This window comes from Pollicipes pollicipes, unplaced genomic scaffold (genome assembly GCF_011947565.3).
Source record: "Pollicipes pollicipes isolate AB1234 unplaced genomic scaffold, Ppol_2.1 Scaffold_6686;HRSCAF=7923_pilon_pilon_pilon, whole genome shotgun sequence".
NCBI classification, from domain to species: domain Eukaryota; kingdom Metazoa; phylum Arthropoda; class Thecostraca; order Pollicipedomorpha; family Pollicipedidae; genus Pollicipes; species Pollicipes pollicipes.
Window position 1 is genome coordinate 35706139 of NW_023596921.1, and position 8231 is coordinate 35714369.

Consider the following 8231-nt stretch of genomic DNA (forward strand, 5'->3'; position numbering starts at 1 on the left):
AATGATTGCACAACCTGCTTTAAGCAAAACATGGCAGACACAGCGAGGAAACCGCTTGTGGCTGCAACCTTCGTCAACCACGCTGCCGAGACAAGAAAGCCAACATAGGTACACCTAAGAAGCTGTTTCTGGAAAAATGGAGGCCGCAATTCCAAGCAGTATCGGGATCGAAGGGGCACATCAGCTTTTGCAACGAGCGAACCGACTGCGACTTCCCGCTAGAGTAACGAGAAAAATGAAAAACTGATTCATTTTCAGCACACACCAACGGCATCGTGCAAAACTCACAAAAATACAGCTTTAAACACCTCATAAACAAATCCGACACGCCCAACACCACTTTCCGACAGCACACCGGTGAGGTGAACTGAGCAAGAGCAAGCGACGCGTGCCGACGCGAATCAAGGTTGTTGAAATCCTTCTGTCTCCTCCGCGTCACGTGAATGACACTTAACATGAGCCTGTGGTGACACACAGGAATGAAAGGGGTCTGGATCTGTACGGTCGGACGATAATATTCTTCCTAGCCTTGAACGCCGCCTTGCCTGTAGGGTGACAAGATTTAATTGACGTTATTAAGGCGTCATGCATACCTGAATGGCCCTGAAGCAGACTGCACAACATAGCCTGCACATCTTTGAGGTTATGTAGCTCAGAAACTAGAGGGTTACAACTCTTAACCCTCGTCCTGACAGAGAAGGGGTTCATACAACCCCTCCTAGGGTTTTTGCATGCCTCGTTGGCATGCTGTGCAATCACGCCTAAATTTTCAGAAGTCAATGAGCCATTTATTGCGCATGTTTTAACACCAACGACGAATCCCTAGCTTTTCTAATGTCGGAGCAGCAGCGGTTCTTGAGGAACACTGCACGGCAATTTACGGCCGGCGCGGGCGGGGTGCCGTGGAACGCGAACGGCAGGCCGACGGTGTTACATTGAAGGGAACGTTCCACATTTGAAGATATTGACGCCAGCATGACATATGATGGATAAGCTCACTTATAACTGTTGGTATATTTTTAGGTGGAAAATATTCTCTGGCCAGCACAATTCTCTGGTGAATAAATTGGTTCCACAATACGTCATGGTTTAATTACGTCATTGCACCTTATACAATATTGATTGAGAGCCAATTGACGGCCGTTTTGCCCGGAATTTGGACTCACGAACGACATATGTGAACGCCTGAACAGTCATATTTTTATTGGCCATGATCGCCATACGCTTAACGGAATGGTAAGATTTGAATGACGTTATTATGGCATCATGGACTCCTGGCGACGTTGAAATAGTCTCTCCGAAATAGTCTGCACATATTCGCAGGCGTATAGCTCTGAGACTAGAGTGGTTTAGATCCCGAGAAGGGGAGGGGGGGGGGGGGCTGTGAACTGCACTGAATGATCTTCAAGATGACTATTTTAGTTCGGAGCCTCATACAAATGCAAAACACCCCCTTTGGGGGGGGGGGCTATACGTGATAACTGCACGCTAAAATCACAGAGCAATAAACTGTTGTACTCAGAATTAAATACCTTAAAAATTGAAACTGCATGTTTAAGTTTCATGTGGTCATGAGCCATGTAATTGTGGCGTAATGGGGTCGATTATTGACCTAACAGCATACAGACCAGTATTGGCTGCGAGATCTTGTTGAGTCAATCCACTGCTATTTTCGCTAAGCACTATTTATTAGTTTGTAAGCACCAGGGCGTGGCATTGATCCCCTCCCTGCCCTGAGGTCACCCTCTGAACGTGGTCTGGTCTCCACAGTGACCGCTGAGCATGGACCGTCCCCGCCAGCCGCCATGGTCGGACGTGAGCCCACCTCGCCGCCAAGCTGCCACCGGCCGGCTGACGGGTCTCCGTCCGCGCCTGAGACGGTCATTAGCCGTCGTCCGACCAGCTTAACGTCATCATAACGGTGTGAGAAACGAGCCCGCCCGGCCGACGTTAAGACGACCGGCCGGATATATGGGAAGACGTAATTGGCCGCATTGACGACTTTTTGATAGGGCAGTTAACGTCGGGCTTAATCAGGTGCCGGCCGCAACGGCGGAAAGAATTGGTGCTCCCAGTAACGGCGCGAGAGGAATTGGCGCTCTCAGTAACGGCGAGAGAAGAATGAGTGCTCCCAGACACGGTCGACAGCCGCGGCCATCCAGAAACTACCGAGCGGTGGTCTGGAAAGAGGAAGGCGTGCACAAAAGTGGGAGGCATGTAGCCAAGGTAAGTATACAATACAAATACAAGAACCATGGTGATAAAACTTTGCACATTTACATCGTGGTATCAAAAATGGAATTATATGGCAGCTTTATGATTTATTTTGGACTTAGTTGAGATACGGGAGCGTTCATAAGGCTCCAAACCTGACAGCGACGGGACTGTGAGCGAGCAAGCGAGCGAAAATCACAACAAAAAGACGTGCCATATTGGCTACCTCGAGGTAGGTATCAGACACTGGCCATACAAAAGCTTCTGGCAGCCACTGCGCTTTGAAATAGACCGGAAAAATGCTGTTTTCTATTTTGAAAAGATGCCGGCTCCAACTAGCAATATGCCCAATGTATGGCGCAGAGGCTCCAGTGTACGGGATGCTGGGCAGTGACTTGGTGCTTCGGTGTACCGTACAAGTGTACTTGCCTCGATGGGACCTTACCGGGACAACTGGCCTTCTCCGCAATAGCATGTTGCTCCAATGTGGGGCCAGCTAGTCGCGCTCGAGCAAAATTATCCAGGGGAAAGCTCACTAGAATAATAACATTGGCAGATGGTAATCACATTCACGAAGAATCACAAAGCTCAACGGAAGACGAATTGTTGTGTGCTCTGCAGACGTGCCGTGAAGGCGTCCTCAAAAGAATCGATTATCACAGACTATGAAAGTTGCTTTGGTGTAAACGAGTCACATATAATAGCATGCAGGGCATTTAACTAGACAAAGAAAACACTCTACAGGAGGTGTGATAAGGCACACAGCACGTGTTTTCACACAGAGGTATTGTAGCGAGCTACCTCAATCAACGGTGTAAGTGGCAGCGTCCTGATGTATGCAAAAGGTGAGGACATTGCTGAGGGTGGCGGAGCGCTGCCGCGGACGAGAAGGGAGAACAGCGCCCTTTTGCCTCAACGCATATCTGAACAACTCTTTCACGTCATCTTCAGACGTTAATGCCGCAACTGTTCTTGCTTCTAGCCTGACCTAGTGGTGATGCCTTACGAAAGGGAAACTCTAAGGGTCTTGGTTTTTGTTGGCTCTTTTGGCCTAGTATCAGACTGGATCCTGGTTCTTCTGGATTCTTAGACTTATTAGCAGGCTGGGTCCTGATTCTCACTGGATGTTAAGGCGCAATATTGGGCAAAATCCTTGTTCTCGCTGGACATTTCGGCTTAATATTCAGCTGGATCCTGGTCCCTGCTGGTGTTCTCTGCGAATTCTAGACTAGTTTCTGGGTCTGTCCTGGTTCCGGAACTAGGAACTCGTTCGAGGAAGATATCCTGGGAATCAGACACATGTCTGGTCAGTACCCTGACCTATGCCACAGATGATTGGATTGATTGCACTAAAAGATCCCACCGACGGTCCTCCAAATATACGTTTTGTTACACATTATTGCGTGGCTATGAGAAAATCAAGCGAGACTGTTACCGTTCATTTTCTGGCGTACTTTGTACTTTTTCTGTTTGCTTTTAAGTGTCGCGGTTTGTAGTTGTTGGTCGCATAATTTTGACTTCAGAAACGGGATGGGACGAATTTTTACAAAGAGGTAGGAAGAACACCAGAAATCTTGCATTTTTTGTATTTAGAAACTGGCAACTGGCCATATGCTCAATCTGGGATTCGACCATGCACGAATCGTGACATATCACACCTCATATTGCAGGGGTGCCAATTTTATGAATGGTTATATTCATGCATGATCGAGTTGCTGCCAGTGAAATTATGTGGAAGATAATTGTCGAGCACTTATCATGAGAGTCGCCGCACGTAACACGCTCGGGGAATTATCATCAGGCTCGCCACACATAACACGCTCGGTTGATTATCATCAGACTCGGCACACATAACACGCTCGGAGAATTATCATCGGATTCGCCACACATAACAAGCTCGGGGAATTCCCCAGAGCTGCTTGGAAGAAAGCGCTAAAAGCAAGAAGAGACGTACTGCAGACATGCTGGCAAGAGTTGAATGGAACATAAGACGTGTTCCACTTCTCAATGGCACAGATTCGAGGTTGTCTACTTGGGCACCCTTTGCCATCGGTGCCCAAGCCAAGATGGCATCAAGCGTGGTCTCGACGTGGAACTTGAATAAGTGCTCGCTGTTTGCCACAGGTCTAAAAATAGCTGCGAGGACACAGGGGCGTCAATTGCATGAATTATTATGCTCATGCATGATCGAGCTGCTGCCCATGCAATCAAGTGAAAGGCGATCAACAACCAATTACCATCGGACTCGCCACGCTAGAGATCACAAATCTGCGCTCGCCGTCAAGCCATTGTGTGGAATACCACTGAAATGATATCCCTGTTCATTTTTCATTGCGCCGTTTTGACTTCATTCGTGCTACCACAGCTGAAGTTTATGCTAGGTAGCAGCAGCAAGGTTCCAATAACTGGGATTTGTTTTTTGCTATTCAGGAGCCAATTTTGCGTCGCCTGTTTTATCTCTGTTGTGTCACGGGCAACCCCACGCTTGCGCACCAAAAATCCTGACAAGTGATGTTTACGGGCCACTCAACGTCTTCGACGCACAAACAACGTTGAATCATTGAAAGCCGCTGGCATCAACACGCCGCCACAATCCACTCCTCGCACGCCGTACAGCGGCAGGGAGCGCCTCCGGACCAACGGAGCGCGTACACCACTGGTCGGGTCCGAGCGGCATGAGAGGCGGGCTTGGCCGATGGCCTTAAAGTGGCGTAAGAGTCTTTGTCCGTCTTGGAAGAAGGCAGGAGCGTGGGTGAGCTAGTCCAGCAGCTCTTCATACGCTTCAAGAGGATGAAATTGAGACAAATAATCTTGATGATTCCGTGAAAACTGGAAACGGGCGTGTTCAGAACAAACAATTGCTGAATATCCAGGATATTTTCAAGATGATCATGGGGTGTGACCAGGATACCTTACCGAGATGTGTAGCCTCACAAACCTCACCTGAGAAACCTCACAAAACTACCACCAATACGCATTCACCGTATCGATGTCAATGCTTCAATGCGCATACACCAGCTGATGGAAATCAAAATGAGCCAGAAGATGATTGATGACGTGCTGAAAGTGAGCATGGAGATGTCCCAGAGAGTTGAGAAGGTGTTGCATGCGAAACCCACAGATGCCAGGGGCAATGCGACGATGGTCTCTGACTTCAGTTCGTGACGGGAGACAACCAGGGGCTCGTTGACAACAGGGGCCTCCACTCGCGCGCCCGTGCGTCCATCTTGCAGGCATATCCCCAGGGATAGGCCTGCAAGAATGAGGATGAACTGCGGTCAATAAGGGTAAACGAGTCAAGAACCCAATGAGCAAAAGAACCAAACCCAAGCCTACCCATTGTAAGGGTGTGGTTGATCTCCACAGGAACGACATCATTAGACTGTAAAAACTGCCAAACGCTTATTATTGTTATTTCAGGGTCTCCGCCTGGGAACAGGCACGGAGACCACACAATTATATGTGAAAGGTCAAGTCTGTGCCACTGATGCTGAATCAAAGTCGGCTGAAAACGAGGGTCGACCCCTATGAGTCAGTGAAATCTGGGCCAAGGGTCTTCTCGCCCGTCGGTTCTTTACCGGTTCGGTTCTTTAGAAAATAAAATCGAGGGTGCCAGAAACCAGGAGCGGAGCAAATGTATAAGCAGGCATGATTGCTCTCAGCCTAACATTGACGTGCTGCTTTTTATCTTCTCTCAACAACTTCGTGAAAATGAGTTTATACGACAGCCAGCCGTGGAAGGAAACGCCGGAAGTCTCCATTTCCTGTGTATTGACTCGTCATTCTCTCGCGAGAACACTGGTTATTTCCTTCAAATATCCGAACTCTAAATAGCTTGCCGTAAAAATTAATATCCTTTTGATTTTTTTAAAGTACATCTCTGATCGGGCTGTAGCAGGGCGGCCGTATAATGGAGTTCCGTGACGCGACAATGAAATGATACAATGACAATGAATGGCGAATGACAATGAAAAATGTAGCTACAAAAGTAAAGCCCACCACATATGGCGACGAGATAATAAGTGGGCTGGAAGGAAACATTGGCAACATTAAATGTTCCTGATAGGTGTGTATTTGCCATGCAGTTTGCAACACAGTTTTGGGCAAGATTAAGATAATACGTCAAGAGTAGGATTGAATATGTTTGTGGCTTTGGTGATTCAACGTGGACATTAAAAACAAACCGATTTCGGTTGGGAATTGTTAGACCGCTGCCACAAATATCAGCTTATCATAGCTGATTCAAAGTGACTCACCAACGGGCCTGTCGCGAGCGTCCATGATGAGCATGGCACGGAGTCATGAGGTGCTCTTCTGGGAATTAAGCAACTTTATGTCAGGCTTAAGGGAACTGGCAATTGTGCATATGATCTAGCTAAACGCACGAAAACGTCCGTAATGTGCAGCAGACAATACCCTTATGTTTCTGCTCTTTATTTCACAGTGAAATAAATATGCATTCCATGCCATGTTTTTGTTCATAGCCTAAGTGTCGCATTTTTGACACAATATCCAAATCCGTAGTGGACATCATGATCCACAATGCTCTGGCCGGGAAAATACTCAATGCTCAAGAACTTCCAAAATGTCATACCGCATGGTTGCCTCGTTGCAGAAACTGTTCTTGTGAGTACACCCGGTGTAACACGGGCAAACCAATCTAAAGCGGAAAAGGTCATGACAGAGCAACTGCGACTAAATAACCAACGTGTCATAGTCACCAGCGTGGGTCTCTGAACTATGCGGAACGCGTGAATTTTGTGGATAATGGTATAACAGCTATTTAACATGCGCTCGTGTGGGTTGAGGTCTTCCTGATCTTCCTCTCACTTGGAGCAGGTATGAAGCTTCACGGCGGTTGCATGAGGAGATATGGGGGCACCTGAAACACCAAAATGGAGTTTGACAAGTTTTGCCTTATATGACCCCAAGGTCGTGACCTGGAAACCTCAAACCTTAATACAAGTGAGTTCACACAGAGGCCATCCGACCCTGTCAGTTTAAGCCCTCCGGCTATATCAGTATTTGAGATCTCAATAGGCGGGGGGCAGCCTGACCTCCCCACCCCAGCGACAGGTATTCAGCCAGCTACCCGGGCGCGTGCCAAGAACGCGTGCAGTGGTCATAAAATGTTTTGTCAGATCTGACATAACCCTGAAGCATCTAGTCGATGCTTTTCTTTTTAATTCCTGTGTTCGCGGTGGTCTTGAGCTGAGTCTCTAACATGAGAGCATCTTCAATATCTGGTAATATCTCTCCTGCACGACGCAGTCAAGATTGTTATCCTGCCGGCACAATGTCAAGCGATTGATAGGTCCTGGAAAATAACTTTCAGGCAGTAACATCAATGTTGCCACGGGATGAGACCAAGAGTCTGATTCAAGTGCTTTCTTCAGTGGATTAACAAGCTATTTTGTAATTTGAACAGCCTAGCGGCGGGCGACCTCCGGAAGCTGTGTTTAACTTGATGTAACACTCGCAATACTGAATACCATCATCGCTCCCATCCAAATGCAGACGAGAGGAATCTAGCGGAGGAAAGGACAGAGGGCAGACAAAATTAGGGCCGTAGAGAGGAAAAGAGGAAGCAATAGAGAGAAAGAGAGAGAGGAGAGAGAGAGAGAGAGAGAGAGGAGAGAGAGAGAGAGAGAGAGAGAGAGAGAGAGAGAGAGAGGAGAGAGAGAGAGAGAGAGAGAGAGAGAGAGAGAGAGAGAGAGAGAGAGAGAGAGAGAGAGAGAGAGAGAGAGAGAGAGAGAGATGAAGGTGCAGAGAGAGGAGAGGAGAGAGAGAGAGAGGAGAGAGAGAGAGAGAGAGAGAGAAGAATATATATAGAATAATAATATCATATAGATATCGATATGAGATATGACGATATAGATAGGAGAGAGAGAGAGAGAGGAAGAGAGAGGAGAGAGAGAGGAGGAGAGAGAGAGAGAGAGAGAGAGAGAGAGAGAGAGAGAGGGAGAGAGAGAGAGGAGAGAGATAGAGAGAGAGAGAGAGAGAGAGAGAGAGAGGGA